This window comes from Siphateles boraxobius, unplaced genomic scaffold, assembly GCF_051911475.1.
Source record: "Siphateles boraxobius isolate OS27281-9 unplaced genomic scaffold, OSU_SipBor_1 56, whole genome shotgun sequence".
Classification (NCBI taxonomy): domain Eukaryota; kingdom Metazoa; phylum Chordata; class Actinopteri; order Cypriniformes; family Leuciscidae; genus Siphateles; species Siphateles boraxobius.
In genome coordinates, this window is record NW_027509182.1 from 5129090 (window position 1) to 5152784 (window position 23695).

The window sequence follows — 23695 nt, forward strand, 5'->3', positions numbered from 1 at the left end:
TGAAAACTGGCATACATGCAAGTATGTGCAACTTTTGCTGCATTGTTGTCCCAAATATCATTAACCACAACAAAATGTTTATGTCCTAAGTAAAATAATTATGGTAATTAATTATATTTAGTTGTTTTTAAATTATGAAGTAAGCTAAATAGGAAATTCAAATTTCTCAAATAAAATTCTGTCCCAAACACCACTTTCAATACACAATATTCACCATACTTTATTACACAACACTTTATTTGAGGACACAACATAAAGTTGATAAAGTAGCATAAAGACAAATGAGATTCAAGATAAATAACAATGAGCCTTCAAAAATACATTAACATCAAATTAATCGATTCACAACTGCTGAAGCCACACAAATGAGTGCCAGAGAATCATATTAAGTCACCTATGATACAGAAAACAGATTTTATATTGTGTTGGAAAAAATTAATTCAATATCACAGCTAAACTGGTTTCTTGCTCTTCCCTGTACGTCTCTATCGTGTTCGTGTTCTTCAGTTTGTTCGTGAAAACAGTTTGTTCAGTTGTGCCCTACAGTACAACTGATGAGCAGAAGATGTGATTACTGATGTGGTGTAGCTTTTTCTCAGAGGAAGAAGTCTCAACATCCCATCATCAGGCGTTCTCCAGTCCTGCTCTGAAAGTTAAACAAAAAACACAAACAATTCAAATTAAACTGTTTAATGGACAGTCAGGTCAGCTTATGTTCTGTGTTATTTAAAGCTACATTGTGTAAGATTTTCTCCCATATAGCGGTGAAATTGTATAAGACTACCAACTGAATATTACTTTCTAGCCCCTCCCATTCCGAGGGCGTTTTAACTCCTACGGTGGCCGTATTATTATGAGTAATCTCCCCCTCGCATTCGTCACGTTGCCACTAAGTAAAGGCTCGAAAGGCGAAGCTTGAATTTCCAGGTATGTCCCTCTTTGGCTAATGTATTTTCAAGATGGAGGCGCAACATGGCTGCCGCCATTCGAGCGACTCGCTCATATGTATTCTGAATGGCAGTATACATATATACATATATAAAGTAATTACACATGAATGAGCACATATAATTTTGAAAGAACAAAGTGTTTTTTTTGCAAAGAATCAACATAAAAAATGACACAGTGTAGCTTTATTTAAAGCAGTGATGGGCTACTCTGGCCCTCAGCGTCCACTGTCCTGCAGATTTAGCTCCAACCTCAAACCCTCCTGCCTATTGTCTACAAGTAAACCTGAAGACTTTAGTTAAAATTTTCAGATGTGCTCAATTAGGGTTGGAGGTAAACTCTCCACCTCAAAAAGGAGAACGCAAAAGGGCCAGAGTTGCCTGTTCCTTATTTAAATTTACAAAGCAGCAGTCAGTACATTATATAATATACACATTGAAGTATTATATATATATAATATTGCAGCACATAATATAAGCTAAGTACTGAAGAAAAACAGTTTAACCCATATAAGAATCGAGTGATAATCTGTACAATGTAAAATTGTCAAGATCAAATTATGTAATACACAGCATTGTTTGAATACAAGACATACCAATGGACTTGCGCACCTTTCTGTCTTCTTTGGGCACCAGATGTTTCTTCCTCACCCGAAACAAAGGACTTATTCGATTAGCTTGCGTTGATATAAGGACTGGTCTTCCTTCTCTGCTGTAAAACAAGAAAGTCTCCACTTACTCTATGTGCAATTACTATTGTTCTTGAAACATACCAATTAACACAGTTATAATTAAGTTAATTTACCATACGATTCAGGGGAGAACATTTGATGAGTAAATACTGATTGAAATATTGTAGAAACTTTACCTGGGAAGGGCTGATCACGGCAAGATTTGCTGCGACTCACTAGTAGATCTTGTGAGGGTTGGTTCCTAAAAGAGCTGTTGAGTTTGATATTGTAGAGCTTTAAAAAGATAATCCTGCAAAACAGAAAGGAAGGTCATTTTAATACATTACTTGCAAGTAGTCAGTTTATATATAACTTTAGGATTTATTTATGTAAGGAGTGTTGCATAATTATATATTAAAAGCATTTTTATGTAATAAGTTCACTGATATGTGAGCATTTCTATGAATAAAAATATGTCTTTAATAGCATGCAATAATCATATGAACTTAAAAAAGTGATTATGATAACATGACATAATATGTTACATGATAACATGCAAAAAAACAACAACATGATTTACATGCAAGCGGGACAGTTATCAGCAGTGTAACTGATATGATTACGACAAAATAATCGAGTATCTGATGTCATGTGACAAGTCAGATTAGCTTTTGCACTCTTGCAAACAGAGGAAGGTTATGAGTTGTGGAGAGACATCATGTATCATTGGAACATCAACAGACAGGGTCCAATTTGTAATAATTATAATGAATACAATGCTATTAGTATAAACTTTTCTGACAGTGTATGGGACATCCGACTACTTTCCAAGAAGGTGCGCAACTGATTTACAAATATGGAGATAATATGTACAGGAATTGAGGCACTAGCCATTGACAGGACAAGAAGTAAAAGCTGCATGATTATGTACAAGTATTGTACGAATTTGACAACTTGTTAAATCTTGTGAATTATTAAGACTTTGAGACTATGTTTGTACTGATTGGGCTATGGATTTTGTAAGAAAAGGTTTAAGAAACAACAAATGATTGATAAAATGTTTGATTTAGGCTTAAAACCAACACATACATACCATTGCGAATATTTGCCTTTGTAGCTTTTCATCTCCCGTTTACTTCTCCTCAAACAATAATGAGCTGACTGAGTCCGAAAGGCCCTTTTGGTCTTTTCAGCTAAAAAGAGAGAAAAGAAAATATCATTATATATAATATATCGGATTATTTAATGGAAAAATTACTTATTTACCTTACAAATATTTGTTGTTTCATTATTAGAAATTAAAAGCATGATAAGTGTAGTGATTAATATGAATTTACAACAAATATCACTTTAAAACTACCAATACTGAGGTAAAAGCACGGACAGTTTTGTGGTTACTGTCCTTTTACCACACCTATCACAGTAAAACTAAGGTTACTGTGGTAAAAGCATGGTAAGTGTTGTGGTTACTGTGCATTTACAACAAATATCACATTAAAACTACAAATAATGTGGTAAAAGCATGGTAAGTGTTGTGGTTACTGTGCATTTACAACAAATATCACATTAAAACTACAAATAATGTGGTAAAAGCATGGTAAGTGTTGTGGTTAATATGCATTTACAACGAACATCACATTAAAACTACAAATAATGTGGTAAACGTGTGGTAAGTTTTGTGGTTACTGTCCTTTTACCACACATATCACAGTAAAACTAAGGCTACTGTGGTAAAAGCAAGGTTAGTGTTGTTTTTACTGTGATTCTACAACAAATACCACTTTGGAACTAATTGTACTAACTTACTTTAAACCTAATATGAATATGATTAACTGATAGAAGGTCTAGGCCTGTAGCACGTCGCGTGACAGATAGTGTTTAATCACCCTGTTTTGAATTAGAAAGCAATGAAACGCAAAGCCTCCGTGGAGATGACAGATAATGCAGTGATTGAACATGAGCTAATCGGATTCATTTCGACCATCAGAAAATACATTATATCACGCATTATTAGGACAGTGTATTTTCGACTACTTACCAACATCTGGCACACATGAACTGATGCCAAATATCGCGATGTGTTCGGAAGGAGACTTCTTCAACGCGATTTCCTACTGATAAAATTCGCGTAGTCGTTTATATATTTTTTTTTTTTTAAATCAACAGCAAAACAGTCCAGCTTCCCTGGCAATAAGACCGAAATAATAACATTAAAATAAACACAAATATAAACATGATCAGATATCGTGAATAAATGTCGATTAAACAGCTTTCTCTGCTGCAGCACGCCTGGCAGAAAGAATCGTGCATTACATTACTAAAAAATAAATAGGCTAAATAAAAATGCTGATATTACGAAAATAATGAAATAAACGTGTCAGTATCACGAACCAGTAGATTAATTGACGTGACCATATCACGAACTGCCGTGAGACTGGGCTGTGTGGCACCTCAAAAGCGTGGAAATAATTCCTAATTTATATTAAAATGAGTGTATAGGCCTACGGAGAAGTCTGAACATTACTGGTATTGTCATTTTTATAACCTTTATTTAACCATCTGGAACGGAGAAAAAATGATACCACTTAGCGCCTCTAGTGGACTTTTCACTCGAAAAGTGCAGGGAAACGTACCTGGTAGTACGTATTTCAGGTTTTGCAAAAATGTAGGCAGAGTAACGTATTTCCCATGAGCCTGGGTTGCTAAAACTTCCATTCCTGATTCTAACAAAAAACCTGAATCAATCTTACTTCCTTTTTCTCTAGGATGTAGCCATCAGACGAACTCTAACCTCCTAAAACGTTTGATTTAATATAACTTTGGTAAAAGGAACTTTGAAATTGGACTAACCGTTATATTGTGAAATGATTGATTAAAATATTAACCCCTCACAATGTTTTTGATGATACAGAATATTTTTGCTGATGTTACTAACAAAGGGTAATGAAAGGGGGGACTTGCTTTGACAATGTAACCAAGCGTGATGATGCTAGTCAGCGTGACATGTTAGTCATGATGATTCTGTTTTGAGATGTCTGGGTTTGAAAACTCGTGGTAATGTATTGTGTCTATTCTATAAAAACTGTTGTATTCGTGTTTACTGGTGGGATTCTCAATTGGATTTGTCAGAGATCCACCAGCCTTGCTTCTTCTCGGGAGATTCTCTGATAACTGCTCGAGAACTCTCCTGGCCGTAATTAAAGCATTAACGGACATTTGCTGGAGTCTGTCTGATATTACTGCTGCGCAGCAGGACAGTTTAGGGTATGTTAGAAAACAAGTTAGAATTAATACAATCTAAACTCGGCAGTCGACTGAAGACTCACTGGAGTATAGCCAGAGGTGTCAATTCCAGGGGTCAGAATGTAAAAGTCCTGCCATATGTTTATTCCACCCATTAACTAAGCCAGCTGATTTCTCTAATTAATTCTATCTCCTGGCTGAAAAAATGTGCAAATTAGCAAATCCAGGTGATTGGAACAAAATACTGAGGAGGAATTTTACTTTCTGAACCTGGACTTGACACCTCTGAGTATAGGACTAGACGGATGCTGTAGTCGACTGTAGACTCGCTGGAGTATAGGAATAGACGGATGCTGTAGTCGACTGTAGACTCGCTGAAGTTTAGGTAAAAGGCTGTAGTCGACTGTAGACTCGCTGAAATAATAGGTTTAGGTAAAAGGCTGTAGTCGACTGTAGACTCGGCGAAGTGTAAGTTAGAGTAGTTAGGTTTAGGGAAAAATCTTCAACACACTCTTTCTAATCCAGTTAAAACATAAACAGAAATAACTTTAGTGAAACTAACGTTTTACTTCGTTTCTTTTTTTTTAATAGCAGAAGTTAGAGTGTTGAACTTTCTTCTCCTGCGTCCTATTCTTCTGCAATCCAGAATGGGTGCACTGCTGAAAGATTTGTCTGAGTTGCGTCTTCTACTGTACAGACTTGAATCTGCATTACCTTCAGCCTGAGGCTTATTCATTTCACTTTTGGTGTGAAAGGGCCTCTACATTTTCTTCTTTTTGTTGTTTTTATTTGTTCTTAAACAGAAGTTTAATTTGCAATGAAATACATAAGAAATTGTTTTATACATTATTTATTGTTGTTATGCAAGTTATTTGTAAATACAATAAAATTATTTATTATTTAAATTCATTTTTGTCTTGTCAATTTATTTGTTAATAAAACAAAATAAATTGTTCTTTACATTTTTACTCACAGTACTTTTGTAAAAAAAAACTATTGTAAAATGTAAATTAAGAGTAACTAAAACAGATTGGGGAAAACGTCTCGGTTACATATGGTAACCCTCGTTCCCTGAGGGAGGGAACGGAGACGTAGGTCATGACTGACCAATAGGAATCTTGCTAGAGAGGCCAATCTACTTCGCGTGAAACTAAAACAAGCCAATACACATTGGCGTGCAATCATTTGCAACAGCTGTGCAGCCTCGCAGCGCGGGTATTTAACAAGCAGCTGGTGCGATTGCACACTAGTTTTTTGCTGAGGAGCCAAGCCTGAGAAAGCTGTCCGCCCCGGCGGGCGGCAGCAGATATGGCGACGGGACCTACGTCTCTGTTCCCTCCCTCAGGGAACGAGGGTTACCATATGTAACCGAGACGTTCCCTATCGGTTAGTCACTACAACGTAGGTTATGACTGACCAATAGGAATCCCTACCAAAGCGCCACAGCTGCTGCACCCCATCCAGCGCCCCTGTGCAAGCCTCTACACCTTCTTGCCTGGAAGGGTGCACAGTAAGGTGCAGCAAGCCGACAGAGCCAGGCCCCTCAGTGCTTCTACCCGTCTAGGGTGAGAACACGGAAGGAGACCGGCTCTACATGTAGGCTATAGTATCTAGCGAACGTGTTAGGTGTCGCCCAGCCCGCAGCTCTGCAGATATCTGTTAGCGAGATGCCACGTGCCAGCGCCCAGGAGGATGCAACGCCTCTCGTGGAGTGTGCATGCAACCTGAGCGGGCAGGGCACGTCTTGTGCTTGGTAAGCCAAGGCGATGGCATCCACAATCCAGTGGGCCATTCTTTGCTTGGAGACAGCCTTTCCCTTCTGCCGGCCTCCGTAACAGACAAAGAGCTGGTCTGAGGTCCTGACGCTTTGAGTTCTGTCCACGTACATACGCAGAGCGCGAACGGGACAGAGCAAAGCCAGGGCTGGGTCTGCCTCCTCCAAAGGCAGCGCTTGCAGGTTCACTACCTGGTCTTTGAAGGGAGTGGTAGGAACCTTGGGCACATAGCCAGAATGGGGTCTTAGTACCACGTGGCTTTCACCCGGCCCGAACTCTATTCACGATTCGTCGACCGAAAATGCGTGCAGGTCTCCTACCCCTTGACAGAGGCCAGTGCAACCAGCAGCAAAGTCTTCATGGAAAGAAGCTTTAAGTCTACTGACTGCAGAGGCTTAAAGGGAACATCCTGAAGTGCTCGAAGCACCAGGGAAAGATCCCAAGAGGGTATGGAGGGAGGTGTGCACGCCGGTGTGATAGCCACCCGGTAAGTGCCGTGATGCCACGGCCATCTCGGGGCTCGGCCGTGAAGCCAGTGCTGAAGTGGTCTCATATGAAGCAGGCCGAGCGAGGTGACGCTGCTGCTGCTGCTGCCATATGCCCCAGGAGCCTCTGAAAGAATTTCAGTGGGACCGCTGTACTGCCTTTGAACGTGTTCAAGCAGTTCAGCACCGACTGAGCACGCTGCTCTGTGAGGCGCGCTGTCTGGGCGACTGAATCCAACTCCATACCGAGATAAGAGATCCTCTGCACAGGGGAGAGTTTGCTCTTTTCCCAGTTGACCTGAACACCCAACTGGCTGAGGTGCCTGAGCACTAGGTCCCTGTGTTCGCATAGCTGATCTCGAGAGTGTGCTAGTATGAGCCAGTCGTCGAGATAGTTGAGGATGCGAACGCCCTGTTCTCTCATGGGAACAAGGGCCCCCTCCGTGACTTTCGTGAAGACACGGGGGACAGGGACAGCCCGAAGGGTAGGACCTGGTACTGATATGCTCGACCCTCGAACGCAAAGCGCAGGAATGGTCTGTGTCGAGGAAGAATCGAGACATGAAAGTACGTGTCCTTCAGGTCGATCGCCGCAAACCAATCTTGGGGACGGATGCATTCGAAAATGCGTCTCTGCGTGAGCATTTTGAACGGTAGCTTGTAGAGGCTCCGATTCAAAACTCGCAGATCCAAGATCGGTCATAACCCACCACCTTTCTTGGGTACAATGAAGTAGGGACTGTAGTGCCCTGACCTCATATCGGCTGGAGGGACCGGCTCTATCGCATCCTTCGCCAGTAGGACTGCGATCTCCGCACGCAAGACATGGGCATCGGCTGCTCTCACTGTAGTCGGGTGGATGGCCCGAAACTTGGGGGGACGCTGGGCGAACTGAATCGCATAGCCGAGCCTGATGGTTCGAATGAGCCAGCGAGACGGACTGGGGAGCACTAACCAGGCTCGCAGAGACCTTACAAGCGTGACCAAAGGGACCGTAGGCGTACCCGGAGTGGGGCAGCGAGGTGGAACACAGGGACACGGCTCGGGAGGCTCTCTCTGGGAGGCGGCCCTTGGCGGGGTCTGAGTGTGCTGTTTAGCACTTACCTGGTTCCAAGGGGCAGGAGGTGCGGGAGGCGGCTCTGTGGCGTTCTCGGACCGTACACAGCTGCCGGCTGGCGAAAGAAGAGGCGGATGAGAGTGGTGAGGATTCCAACCCCCCACTGCTCTCCGCGTATTCTTCGGACTCAGAGATGATAGAAACTGCTCTTTTATTGAAAATTTGGGTACCGCTGGTTTTAAGGCCAGCGGCGGAACACAAACAAAATGAAACAAAAGATTTACCACCCGGCCCTCTTCCGGGGGAGGGAGCGATGCAGTTATCGTCTTCAGGAGAGCAGTCCCTTCCATCTCTGGGTCGCCCGTCCTAGGGCCGCTTACCCTTGGCTTTGCCGCCCCTCTTGGCGCCCTGCCTGCGACTGGCTCCACGGCGCCGTTTAGATGGAGGCTGCTGCTGCGGCGCGGGAGCAGGGGCAGACGCAGGTGGACGCCCACGGCGACGAGCATACCGAGGAGTTCTCGACCGCGTCGCCGAAGAGGTTTTCGAGGTTTTCGTCGCCGAAGAGGCCGGTTTTCTATAGGCAACAACGCCCATTAGTCAAAAGTCTTGGGGACACATATTTAGTATGTGTTTTGTGGCCTTATTTCAGACACTTTAAGTTTTAGTTTTTTCAATAACCATGCATAAACAATATTCTCTCAAAAATGCGAACGTGTACATACATTTTGCTCACATATTATGGTAGCCCTGTTTGTGCTAAATATAGTGTAATTACACCTTTGCTATTAATATCTTTATAAGTAACTGAAAAAAGCATAAATGTCAGGGCATGTCAAAACATCTCAAGGACCCCAAAAACACCTTGGACCCCAAGACTTAAGAGACTTAAGAGACTTACTTAAGAGAGGTAATCACTAAGAAAAGCCATCTTGAATGTGAGGTCCTTGGGCGAAGCCAACTAAAGGGGTTCAAAGGGAGCCAGGGATAGCCCTTCGAGAAAGACCGCCAGGTCCCAGGAAGGAACTCTGGACCTGATTGTCGGTCTCTTTCTCCGTGTACCACAGAGAAAAAGTATGACCAGTTGGTCCCTCCCCAAAGGCCCATTGCTTAGTGGTGCATGAAAAGCCGCAATGGCAGCCACATACACCTTATGTGTGGACGGGGAGAGACCTGCAGATAAACGATCTTGGAGAAACTCCAGAACTGAAGCCACCGGGCAGTTAACTGGATCTAACTCATGTTCTCTACACCAAGTGGAAAAGACATTCCACTTGAGGCCATATAATCTCCTAGTGGACGGAACCCTAGAGCTAAGTATGGTTTCAACCACCCCGGCTGATAGATCAGCATTTAGGTACTGGACCCCCCAGGGGCCAGACCCACATTTTCCACAACTCCGGGCGAAGGTGGAATATTGTGCCCTCTGCCTGAGACAACAGATCCCTCCTCAGAGGAATCTGCCATGGCGGAGCTATCAAGAGTGATATGTCTGAAAACCATACTCGGGCCGGCCACAATGGGGCTACCAGAAGTAGACTGATGTCCTCCTGACGGACCCTCTCCAGGACTCCCGGAAGCAGAGCGATCGGGGTAAAGGATACAGGCGTAGGCTCGGCCAGGCCTGTACCATGGCATCCATCCAGCGGGGCTGGATGTGTGAGGGAAAACCAAAGTGGACAGTGGGACGTCTCTCGAGACGCAAACAGATCCTCTTCCATTGGTCCAAACCTCTCCCATATCAACTTTACCACATGTACAACATATGGAATGTCACTGGGGTGGCTCCTGCCTATGACAGGGGGGAGACTCAACCGGACAGTGACGGCAGAGCAGGCTTCTTCCGAGGGACGACATGGGCCAGCCGCAGGGAGCCGTACCGTGGAAGAATACACATATGGGATCACCGCAGGGATCGCAACATATGGACCCAGCCTAACACAGGTTCCACACTGCTTACGAGTGGTAGGCCTAACACCAGACGTTCCGCCATGTCCGATGACGGAGGGGTGTGGAGGAACTCAACAGGGTTCGGTTAAAGGGAACTCAACTGGAGCAGAAACGTATACGTGCATACAGTCCATAGGAGGGGAATGGCGCAGCAACACTACACTTCGAACTGGACTCAAGGTGAAACTGGCTTCACGAGAAGGGAGCCCACGGGAAGCAGGGTTCGACTATAGGTGTCGCCCAGCCCCCAAATCTAGAAAATCTGTCAGCAAAGCACTCTGTGTCAATGCCTAGGCGGGAGCACACACTCACTTAAGAGGAGCTTAAGTGAGTGTGTGGACTAAGTGGACATTTCTATCTCAGGATTTTCACCAAGATGAAGGCAGCCACCATTCAGTGAGCCAACCTCGCTTGGAAACAGCCTTCCCTCTCTGCTGATTTCCTTAACAGACAAGAGCTGGTCTGAGGTCTAAGGCGTGCGTTCTGTGCACATATAACTGCAATGAAGCGGACGGACAGAGAAAACCAGGGCTGGGTCTGCCTCCTCCGGGGCAGCGCTTGCAGGCTCACTACTTGGTCCCATTAAGGGAGAGGTAGGAACCTTGGGCACATATCCAGGCCGGGGTCTCAGCTCGTGAGAGATAGCCGGCCCGAATTCCAGACACAACTAGTTGACCGAAAGCAAGCAAGTCCCTACCCTCTAGTAGAGACCATGCGAGCAGGAGAACTGTTTAAAAACAGAATTTTTAACTCTCTGCCTGCAGTGGCTCAGGGGTGGTCTCTGCAGTGCAGTTGCACCAGAGATACGGCCCAAGAGGATAAAGAGGGGCGCAAGGATATTCCCTTGCTCCCTGAGGAACCTGACGACCAGGACGTGCTTCCCATGCTTCCTGCATGTTACTTCCTCTGGTGGAGCATAGTTCTCCAGACAAGTTGTTTTCTCCAATTTGTTTTATTTTAGATTGTCTATTATTTACCAACATTAATTACACCATTGAACTATTATTTTCTCTTGTTTATTTAAATCCTTAGACATTGTGTTATATTTCTGTTCTAATTTGTTCTTTTCATTTTTGTTCTAATTAAATAAGCTTGCAATGCAACCCGTTTCTTTGTATATCTAATCCTCTTTATGTTACAGTCAGGAAAGAGCTGGCCGTGACAACCTGAATTAGTGCCAAATATTAGCCGGAACTCTAAAATCGAAGTTAGTGTGCCCTATGCTCCACTCAAAACTGGACGTTAGTCCGTTACTGATCTGAGTAAAACTTGCGGTAACAATGGATACAACGTAATCTACTAAAGTTAATAATTTCAGAGTAAGTCACTATAAATCAAAATGTAACAATGTATTATGTCAGGTAAATGTATCATGGCAATTACATAATCAGTTCAAAGATAATCAATACAACAACATCAAATGCTCAGATATAAAGAGTAAAAGATATACCTGACATCAGAAAATACATAATGTTTTATGGACCGATCTCATTACAAATTGCCCAGAGCCTCTTGTGAAATTTCTTTAAGTACTCAGCCCGAGACAGAAACTTCTTTCACATGGAAACATTTGCTAACAATGGGAAAGTTTACACCTTTTGAGAGCAGGATGCCATTTGCCTGGAAGACAAGATATCTATAAACTCTTAAAAACCTTATTACCTTTTGGTTTACTTCTGTGGGGATGAGACCTTTGTACCAGTTGCACTGAGATATTTCAGATGATACCAAACATGTATGATAATAATAATAATCATTCGTTACATTTATATAGCGCTTTTCTGGGTCCTCAAATCGCTTCACATATGGAAGGGGGAATCTCCTCAACCACCACCTGGATGATGCGACGGCGGCCATAGTGCGCCAGAACGCCCACCACACACCAGCTGGTCGAGAGGAGACAGTGATGAAGGCAATCATGACATGAGGATGATTAGGAGGCCATGATGGACAGAGGCCAAGGGGCAAATTTGGCCAGGATGCCGGGTTACACCCCTATGAAGAATGTGATAATTCTTCACATTAAACCATATAGATTTTTGGGTGAATTTCAGGTGATCTCAGCATGAGAGAGAGACGAGACGAGATGGGGAAGGGAGAGAATTGCAAATTGGGAGGTGGTCAACTCGTTTGATCGTGTCTCGAATGGGGATGTTAATATAGCAAGAGAGTTCAGATGTTAATTTCCTTTGTTTTCTCAGAGAGTTGCCCTCTCTTCCAGTTCTTCCAGTTTTTCCAGTCTTACAATATCTAATCTCAACAGCAACAAGAACATCCAAGCCTGCTCCATGAAGGGTTACTTAAGCATAATCAAAATTTTCGACTTATTTTAAGTTTTATTTTCTAAAACTTATTTTCGGTTTGCCCTCCTCAGAAATAGCGAATTCACTGACATCTCTGCTCATCAAAGGCATCCAAAAAACTTAACCCACCCGCCTAGATGCCAGACAACCCATAACTTTAGACATACACACTGTAGCTGTGTCCCAATGTGAAGGCTGCATCCTTCGAAGGACCCAGCCTACCCAGCCTTCGAAGGATGCTCCGAGTCTAGCCTTTGTAGGACTTGTAATTGCGCCACCAGGTGTTCTCCATTATGCTGTCGCCTAGCTACTCTGTGACAGGAGAGGTGCCATCCAACACAGCATTTCTTGTTAAAATGGAGCAAGAATTTGTCATTTTTATTTTTATCTTTTATGTTTTACTGGCGGAGATGGTGGGGATGTTTCATCCCCGGCACCGCCGGATTATGTATCTCTGGCTTGGTCAAGACCGTGGCCAGGTAAGGTAATCTGGGGCAGTCATGGCCTAATGGTAGCAGAGTTGGACTGGTGACCCAAAGGTTGATGGTTCAATTCCAGTACCGGCAGGAATATGACTGAGGTGTCCTTGAGCAAGGCACCTAAACCCCAATCGCTCCCCGGGCGCCACTCAAGGCTGCCCGCTGCTCCGGGTGTGTGTATCCACGTTTGCAGTGTGTGTGTGTTCACTACTCACTACTCTGCTCCTAATGTGTGTGCACTTACTTGGATGGGTTAAATGCAGAGGTCAAATTCCAAGTATGGATTACCATACTTGGCCATCACGTGTCACTTTCACTTTCACTTTCATCTGGTTTGCTGCATCCAAATTCAGAAGTTGCATCCTTAATTGCAGGAGAACACTTTAAAATGTACATAATTATAGGGTGTACTTGAGTAATGTAATGATACTTATGAAAATACACATAAAAAAGTTGAAATGTTTACTTATAGGCTACCTTACGAAGATACAATTTTTACGGAGTTTATTCTCTTGATCATGGTGATCATATTTAGGCATGTTTCCAGCGTGTTTTGTTTTAACGCAGGTGAAGCATAAAACACAAAAAAAATAAAAATAAAGTGAAATATAGCTCTCTTTTTTTTTAAACAATCCTGCAACGGTACTCCCGGTCGCCTTCGGGTGCAGCCTTTGATATGGGACGCATCTGTAGTTAGCAACAATTTCTTATTAATGTGAAAATAAATTGCGCTCGTTTCATTTGCAAAATAAGCCGCGGTTGACAGTAAGCAAGTACATTCGTTAAGTATTCACTATAAATGTGAAGTAATGAGGGTTTTTTCTCTCACACAGGACAGCAACACTACAAAAGCATGGTCTTTTACAATATGATGCACTGTTGTATAGTAAACTACTCAACAGTAAAGTACTTTAAATATAACAACCTTCAACATATTCATAATTAAAATGCAACATACACATAGTGCAGCAGTAATATTAATGCAACAACATCATATCTAAAAACCCTGACAAGGAGGGTTTTTTATGCCGAATACATAACTTTACTTTTACTCTTGATATCTTAAGTACATTAACCCTTTAGGCGCCAGAGGTTTTTTCCTAAAACGTTCGATTTTGACATCTTAATTCTCAAAAGGCTATATCTTAAAAACGATAAAAGATAGAGACTTTCTGTAAATTAGAGAAATATTAAGGATGACCCAAAGTTTATGTAGGGATTGAACTTTCTCATCTAATTTGCATATTATGACGTCATATGGTGGTGGCCATCTTGGATTATAGAATTTTCATGAAAAGTCACATATTTTAATGATAAAATGCAGCACTTCTTTCCCCCCAAAATGTCCCTCACCTTCCGTATGCTATATTGCACAATACTGAATGCTCATGTAAATAGTAAGTAGTAAATAAACAGTGCAAATCATTACTAATAAATGGTAGAAACAAACCGAATGCATGGTTGGCCTTTTGCTGTAGAGATTTTCCATTTACTACATACAGTGGGCACTCTGATTCCATGTATGGGGCACATATATATTATTCATATGACTCACAAACACAAGTAGACAAGACCTGTTTAGTTCAAAAGCTCAATCGCCACGGCAAGGCACAGATCATGAGTGAGATGACGAGACAAGACGAGAGACAGACGAGACAAGACGAGAGTATTTGACTAACAATGTTAGTATATTTTTTTTTTTTTTGGTTTTTGTTGATGTTTTTATTTTTTTTGCTGACAAAGACACACATCACAAGGACATGAACACACAAAAAAGAACACATACTGTATTGTTCACTACTCAATGGTCAGGGAAATAGATAGTAAATCAACAGTGTAAATCATTACAAATAAATGGCAGACAAAAAAAAAAGATTTTATGTAGCAGGCCTTTTGATGTAGAGATAATGACTCCCTATCCATCCAGGTGACATTTCTTGTAGTGTTTCATGGTGTGGTACCTCTCATTGCAAGGCACAACACAAAGACCCACCCCACACTGCATGCACATGTATTTTGTCTGACGGCGGCCTTTAGGGCGGGTCCGATCAGAACAAACTACACAATCTGGGTAACCATCAGCCTGGCAGATAAAGTGCCGCTTAGTGAGTCTCTGTGGCAAGTCTCCTAGTAAGGACGACTTTCGGCCTTTGTTGCTCTATTTCCTAGTGAAGCCTTCCAGGAAAGCAGTGATGACATCCTGCACGAAAACTTTCAGGGGCTTGTGAGCAGTAGCAGTGCAGCGGCATTAAATGATGTGGGCATTCAACATGCTTACACTGAGAATGGCATTGAAAATTCTGTTGTACCATTTCCTTGACCAATTGCGAAAGAGGTAGGTCTTCATTCTCTGGTCTGCTGTGTCGACACCGCCCATGAACGAATTGTAGTCATCAACACAAACAGGCCTATTTATCTCCCTATAGCCACTATCAGTGTGTTTGGTCCTGATGCGCTTTCTGACACGTTTTGGAATGCAGTGTAGAGAGCATTGGGAGGCGCTTTGTATCATGCCACGCACAAGCTAGCATTTTCCCCTTCCTCATGAAGACTGGGTCATCTCCCTTGCTCAACGGTAACTGTTCACTAGTGAGGCGTTTTGGCATCCCCTTCCTCATACTGCTGACAGTCCCACACAAACCCGAATCATTGCTTGCCAGCTCATCTGCTATGGCTGGCGAGGTGTAATAGCTGTCCATGTACACCTCATGCCCTTTCCCTGTATACAGGGCCATCAGCTCACGGACAATAAGGTGTGTAGCACCGAAATCGCTTGCATTAGGCCTACTTTGTCCAGTGTGCATAGACCACTGTAGCACATAGCCTGACTTGGCTTCACTCAGAACAAATACTTTGTAGCCATATTTGTCTGGTTTGTTTGGGTTGTACATTTTTAGTGTTGATTTCCGTTTGAACGCAATGGTCATTTCATCCAATGACACTTGCTTAGATGGACCATAAATTTCTGAAAACCAGGGGATGACCAAATTGATGATTAGGTGGATTTTGAATAGTCTTGTTTTTGTCATAAGTGTTTTGTCAGATTTTGTCATACCCTGGCTGACCCCTGTCAACACACTCATTATTGGTGAAGTGAAGGAAAGACAAAATCATCTCAAATCTATTCCTGGACATCACCTTGCCAAATCCAGGTGTTGCTGTTGGCCAATATTCAGCCCAATAATCCTCCAACTCTGACTTCTCTATCAGACCCATACTCAAATGCAGAGAAAAGAAGATTTCACTAACAGTTACGTCAGACCATTGATGAAATCTGGAGTGTGAATGGAGTTGATGGGAGGCTAAAAACTGATGGTCGTAGCGATTTGTCTCATTTACAAGTAAATTCCAGAAATCATCAGAGAGAAAGAGTGATAGAAAATCTAGGGGCGAATTGGCATTGGAGAGTTCTCTTTCCCCCAGATATCCATTTGGCTGATCAAAGGGCGTGATCCAACTTTGGTACTCATCCTCATTGGCCAAGTACTCAAAGCCGGCATTCCCATCCGCTTGCGATAGACTATGCATAATAGCCCCTCTGCCCTGTGTCACACCGCCTCTGCTCCTGCTACGAGCAGCGTGGCCAGATCTGCCTTGCGCGCGCGCTTGAGTGTGCACAGCTCGGACTACTGTCATTGTCATTTCGACTCCCCACCCTGCCTCCACGTTGCCCCCTAACTGTCCTATGGATACTTCGACCTCGTCTAACATACCCAGTGGCATTAGACAAAGTCTCCACCACAATACTGTCGCCGCGATTGCGGAGAGGCACACGGTCAGAAGACAAATCTACATGGCTAGCGCAGTAAAAATCTCCCGCCTCATTTCCCACAACACTAACACGCCTGCTAACTTCACGATGAACACTCCGACCCCGGGAAACATTGTTCCCACCACTGACATTGGGCAAAGGTTCATCTAAATTGGGCAAAGGATTCACCGTTTGTGCTTGGTGGAGGGCTATAGTTTCACTTTCAGAATCACCGTCATCTTCTGAAGGCAAATATTCCCCTTCATGATTTCCATTACACGAGAGTAGATGTTAAAACTTCATGCTGATTTGTACTCGGCTTTCGCCAAGATAAGCACCAACTAAGACGTAGCTTTACAGTAACCTATGCTTCTCCATCCATTTACGCTTCTTTCCATCTGGTGACGTGAATCTCCTTCTGTCTGGTGTTAATAGTGTATTTGCGCGTCAGCACACACAACGGCTGCAACCACAGTGCGGCCCCCTCATAACAACCCTCTGGATTGAGCGGAGTAGGGAACATCTCTAGGGTCTTCAAGTGGGCACCTTCCGTCCTCAGTGTTTCGTCGACTAGCCCACGACACCTCAAGAGGGCTCGACAGTGACTCTGGCATCCCAGAGTCACCCCCCTCCGTCCCCCACTCAACTCAGCCCAGCTTACTGACCTCTACTTCCCTCTTGCTGCTGAGACCCAACCACAATCTCACAATCTCTCCGCAACCCAACCATACGAGGCAACCCGTTTGACTAAGGCTGTCGAGCCCCACTGGTGCGTTAATATGCAGTTTCAGTGGCAACGGTTCCGTATGACATACCACCTACCGCAAAACACAATATCTGCCCAACCACCCGTCATTAACGCAATATACACAGGAACGTAATGACTGTAAATACTATACAACCTCTACAAATAAACCAACAGTGCTGCTGAGACCTAACCACAATCTCACAATCTCTCCGCAACCCAACCATACGCGCCAACCCGTTTGACTAAGGCTGTCGAGCCCCACTGGTGCGTTAATATGCAGTTTCAGTGGCAACGGTTCCGTATGGCATACCACCTACCGCAAATCACAATATCTGCCCAACCACCCGTCATTCACGCAATATACAGAGGAACGTAATGACTGTAAATACTATACAACCTCTACAAATAAACCAACAGTGCTGCTGAGACCTAACCACAATCTCACAATCTCTCCGCAACCCAACCATACGCGCCAACCCGTTTGACTAAGGCGGTCGAGCCCCACTGGTGCGTTAATATGCAGTTTCAGTGGCAACGGTTCCGTATGGCATACCACCTACCGCAAATCACAATATCTGCCCAACCACCCGTCATTCACGCAATATACAGAGGAACGTAATGACTGTAAATACTATACAGCCTCTACAAATAAACCAACAGTGCTGCTGAGACCTAACCAGAATCTCACAATCTCTCCGCAACCCAACCATACGCGTCAACCCGTTTGACTAAGGCTGTCGAGCCCGACTGGTGCGTTAATATGCAGTTTCAGTGGCAACGGTTCCGTATGGCATACCACCTACCGCAAAACACAATATCTGCCCAACTTCCCGTCATTCACGCAATATACACAGGAACGTAATGACTGTAAATACTATACAACCTATACAAATAAACCAACACCCTTCAAGTTTTCAAGAATGCTACGAAACCGTAGCATGGCGGCCTGTACTCAGCCAGCTAGAATCTTTCCGTCTCAACCACAGCCAGTTGCTGCTCCTTTCTGCTGCTTCAGATAAGTTCTTTACTGTGCGACGCAACTCTTGACCACTGAATCCGACGTCTCTGAGGAACCGGGTTGTAGAGTGTGCCACAAAACCTCGACAACCCCCTTCCACTGGATAAACCTGGACTCTCCATCCTCGCTGTTCTGCTTCAGTGGCCAGATGAGCATACCGCAATTTCTTCCTCTCATATGCCTCATCTACCGCATCCTCCCATGGCACTGTTAACTCTATCAGTTGAACAATGCGTGCTGATCCAGACCACAAAACAATATCTGGTCGTAGGTTAGTGGTGGCAATCTCAGGTAGAAAAATAAGCCGTTGATCAAGATCAGCCAGCATCTTCCAGTCCCTAGCAGCTTCCAGTTGTCCTGGGCGAGAATTGGTGTTAGCACCTTTTCTTGGTGGTTGCTCGCCTGGGCGGAGGAATATTGATCCTCTCCTACCCAGAGGTTTAGGTTCTGCGGTGATGGGAGAACATCATATGTTGACCTAATAAGGAAACTGATACTACTCTCTTCCATTGACCTAAGGTCTTGCCAGCCCATTTTTCGTTGTTCCACACTCTCCCATCTCATCCACTCTCCCTGCTTGGCCTGGGAAATGGCCTTTATACATCTCATCCTCTCCTCCTGCTTTCGCACCTCGTTGACTACCAGCTTCCTCCTTTGAGCTGGGCCTGCCTTGTGCCATTTAGGAGGAGCTAAACTGAGCCCAAAACCCCCTCTTCCATGCTGTACCTGTCCCAGGATATCCCCAATTTGAAGGTCAGCCTTTGCCTCTACTACAGATTTCTTTGCTGACCACTTTCTACCAGTTTTTACCACAGGGGCTGCCTCCCTTACACATTTGTCGCGTGACTCTGCTAAAGTCATTTCCAGTCTGACCTTGGCACACTTAAACTCCTCGGTTAAAGCAGAGACTGGGAGCTGCAATACTCCTTTACTATAAAGTCCCACTCTGCTGAGGCAGCGTGGAACTCCCAACCATTTCCTGATGTATGAACTTATCAACGCTTCCAGCTTATCCACTGTTGTCAAAGAAACCTCGTACACAGTCAGTGGCCACAGCAACCTTGGCAGTAGACCAAACTGAAAGCACCAGAGTTTTAGTTTGCCTGGTAGAGCACAGCTGTTTATGCTCTTCAACCCTTCCACTGCTTGTCGTCTAACTTCTCCCACTCGAACTGTGTCCTTTAGATCCCCATCGTACCATCTCCCTAGACTCTTCACTGGCTTCTGAGAAACTGTTGGTATTGCCTCACCATTAATGAAGAATATTTTATCTACTACCTTGCCTTTAACTATTGAGATGCTCCTTGATTTAGAGGGCTTAAATTGCATTCGTGCCCATTCAATATTATCTGTTAACTTCCCCAATAACCGATTAGTGCAGGCTACCGTTGTAGTCATGGTTGTCATGTCATCCATGTATGCTCTGATTGGTGGTAGTCGCATCCCAGAAGCCAAGCGCTCTCCTCCTACTACCCATTTTGATGCCCTAATGATTACTTCCATTGCCATGGTAAAAGCCAGTGGAGAAATGGTGCATCCTGCCATTATTCCAACCTCTAAGCATTGCCATGTAGTGCTGAATTCTGGAGTTGAGAAACTAAATTGCAAATCTCCAAAATAGGCTTTCACTAAATTTGTTATCGACATCGGTACCCTGAAAAAATCAAATGATGCCCAAAGAAGCTCATGTGGCACTGAACCATATGCATTAGCCAAATCCAGGAATGTCACGTGGATCTCCTTCCTCTCCTTTTTAGCTGATTGTATTCGTTGCCAGATAACACTGATATGTTCTAAGCATCCTTAGAATCCTGGAATGCCCGCTTTTTGAACTGAATGTGTCAATGAAGCCATTCTTTAATAGGTAGGTTGACAATCTCTGAGCAATAATGCTGAAGAAAATTTTGCCTTCGACGTTTAATAGTGAAATAGGGCGAAACTGACTGATGCTTGTAGCATCTTTTTCTCTGGGTATAAAGACTCCCCCTGCTCGGCGCCATGATCTAGGTACAACCTGCTTTTCCCAAGCCACTTCTATCAATTTCCACAGAATCCTTAGAACTCCTGAAGCACTCTTGTACACTCTGTACGGAACTCCATTAGGCCCTGGAGATGATGAAGCCCTTGTCTTTCTCACAACCTGCTCTATCTCTTTCCACTTAGGTGCACAGACCTCCATTTGGTATTCTGGTGGATTGACAGGTGGGATGTCTGACGGAATTGACATAGGCTCATGCCTTTTTGCATCTGTATGCGTTTCCTCCAAATATCTCTCTAGCTCAACCCTAGATGCTTTTAAAGTGCCATTCTTCTCACTGGTGAATAACTTTATGAATTTGAATGGATCTTTATAGAAATTAGCCCTCGCACGTTCCTTCTTTTTGTAGTGTTTCCGTAGGCGCTCAGCTCTGCGTAATGTTGCAAGCTTATCTTTTATGGCCCTTTGTAAGAGATTGAGTCCCTCCTTCTGACTTTGTTCCGCTCTTTTCCATTGCTTCCTCAGCTGTCTCCTTTCTCTAACTAACCCTTCAATTTTCTGCTGCCGTCTAGACAATCCAGGAGTAGTTTGTACTTTTTCCTTCCTTTTTTCCACACCAAACCTCTCACTTCCATATGCGTAAATGATGTCCCCAAATTTATCCAGCTTCTTTTCAACTGTACCAGTTAATCTTTCCAATGCAAAGCATAGATCTGTGTTTACCGTGTCCCATGCAGTTTTCTCACTAGCTCTTGGCCATCTAACTCCAGGCCTATGCCCGTTGAGGTTCTTTTCTCTCTTATGCTGGTTAGTCTGACCGGGTTCACAAGAATCAATGTGTTCATCACTAACTGTGCAAACCCTCATCTCCTCTATGACAGGGGTGCTGATATCCTGCAAACTGTGGTTTGCTTCCTGTCGCTGGATTTCATTCGACTGACTTGACTGACTCCGTAAGAAGTACTGATCAATGCGAGGCCCTTGTCCCTTCTCCCTCAAGCATTTCATTTTCCCTTGATGAATCTTCAAACCCCTGACCGTTGTCGCCTTGCTCCAGCCACAGACACAAGCTTGGAGTTGAATGGCTTTGCTAACTGCCGAACCTGAACTAGTCTTTTGTGAAGTACTCTCCATACTCATATCCGTTTCCATTCCAAAGTCGTTAACCATGTTGTCCACCATTGAGTCATCTTCCGCCCCTGCTCTCGCAGACTCTAGGGGTATTTTCCTCTTTAATTTTTTAGAAGCCTTGGGCGGGTGTCTCCAGCATCCTGTAAATACAGAGCTGGATACTGCCGACAAGGGTAGCTAACCCTTACCAGCCCCATTGGGGTCTCTTTCCTCCTGTCAGCTGTCTCTCCAGGCTGTCACAAGGTCTTTCCCTTGTTGCCAGCAGCACTATTCACCGCAGTCACTGGACGTATCCAGATCTTCATGATTTCCATTACACGAGAGTAGATGTTAAAACTTCATGCTGATTTGTACTCGGCTTTCGCCAAGATAAGCACCAACTAAGACGTAGCTTTACAGTAACCTATGCTTCTCCATCCATTTACGCTTCTTTCCATCTGTGACGTGAATCTCCTTCTGTCTGGTGTTAATAGTGTATTTGCGCGTCAGCACACACAACGGCTGCAACCACAGTGCGGTCCCCCCATAACAACCCTCTGGATAGAGCAGAGTAGGGAACATCTCTAGGGTCTTCAAGTGAGCACCTTCCGTCCTCAGTGTTTCGTCGACTAGCCCACGACACCTCAAGAGGGCTCGACAGTGACTCTGGCGTCCCAGAGTCACCCCCCTCCGTCCCCCACTCAACTCAGCCCAGCTTACTGACCTCTACTTCCCTCTTGCTGCTGAGACCCAACCACAATCTCACAATCTCTCCGCAACCCAACCATACGAGCCAACCCGTTTGACTAAGGCTGTCGAGCCCCACTGGTGCGTTAATATGCAGTTTCAGTGGCAACGGTTCCGTATGGCATACCACCTACCGCAAAACACAATATCTGCCCAACCACCCGTCATTCACGCAATATACACAGGAACGTAATGACTGTAAATACTATACAACCTCTACAAATAAACCAAATGTGCTGCTGAGACCTAACCACAATCTCACAATCTCTCCGCAACCCAACCATACGCGCCAACCCGTTTGACTAAGGCTGTCGAGCCCCACTGGTGCGTTCAGAATCAGGGTCCGCGAATAAAAGACCCAACCCATCATTGCGGGTAAGCTTTATTGATGCCATTAGATAATAATAATTATAATAATTATAATTATAATTATAATAATAATAATAATAATAATAATCTAATGCAAATACTCGCTGACTTTGACAATATTGCTCTGATAAAATGTCTCACTCTCACACCAGCTCCGCTTTTGTTCGCACTGATTCAATGCACTCTAGCTCGAAGATTTTGTATAGAAGCATGACGTTTTTTTGAGTCAGGGATGAAGTATGACATGTCTGCCATCTAGTGCAGGGGAGGTCGAACGAAATTTTACACCCTATTTGACAAAATCGGCCGTTTTATTCAGTGCCGCATGTTGTCGAGTAAACTCGACAGTGGCGCCTAGAGGGTTAAGTACAATTATGCAAGATAACATTTGTACATGAGTAAGCTTTTAAATATAACTAGTAAAATTTCCCCAATGTGCCATTAATACTTACTAAAAGTAGTTTAGTACTAAAGTATCACAATATATCTTGCAACAATTACTTTGTCATAACTGTAAACAATTTCTCTTTTCTTTGTTTCCCTAAATCAGACCAGACCCCTGTACTGCAGGATAAACCTGAGCGTGTCAGTGCTGGACAGATTTTTTAACGACTGTGACACACGACCTGATTTTCGGCTGAGCAGGGAGGCCCTGAGAGTGCTGCTGGACCTGTTGAGAAGTGAACGGCAACACAGATGGGGTTCCACAATAGAGATCCTGGTATTTCTTTTCTGGCTGGCGTGTGGTACATCATACAGGGTTGTCTCCGGAGTGTTTGACATGCCTCGTTCCACTGTCCACCGCATTGTCAACCGAGTCACTGAGGAGGTTGTGGCCATTCGCCACCAAGTTATTCACTTCCCCAACACCCCAGAAGACCTGGAGGCAGTTTGCCGTGGGTTTGCAGGGCTGGCCAGACACAGAGCTTTCTTGAAAGCTGCAGGAGCAATCGACGGCTCCCATGTCCGGATCAAGCCTCCAAGCAGCCCCGAAGGTCAATGCTACAGGAACAGGAAACAGTTACCGTCCATCATTCTCAAGGCTGTTTGTGACCATCAGGGCCGCT

The 23695-nt window shown here is 44.1% G+C and overlaps 1 long non-coding RNA gene across 1 annotated transcript; it reads right to left on the reverse strand.

Moving 5' to 3' along the window:
* Positions 1 to 396: 396 nt before the first annotated feature.
* LOC143714841 (uncharacterized) lies at positions 397 to 1908 on the reverse strand. Its single transcript, XR_013195625.1, has 3 exons — positions 1816 to 1908; positions 1560 to 1659; positions 397 to 646 (listed from the first exon to the last, which is right to left on the reverse strand). It is a non-coding gene; the product is annotated as an uncharacterized LOC143714841 (long non-coding RNA).
* Between the last annotated feature and the right edge of the window lie 21787 nt (positions 1909 to 23695).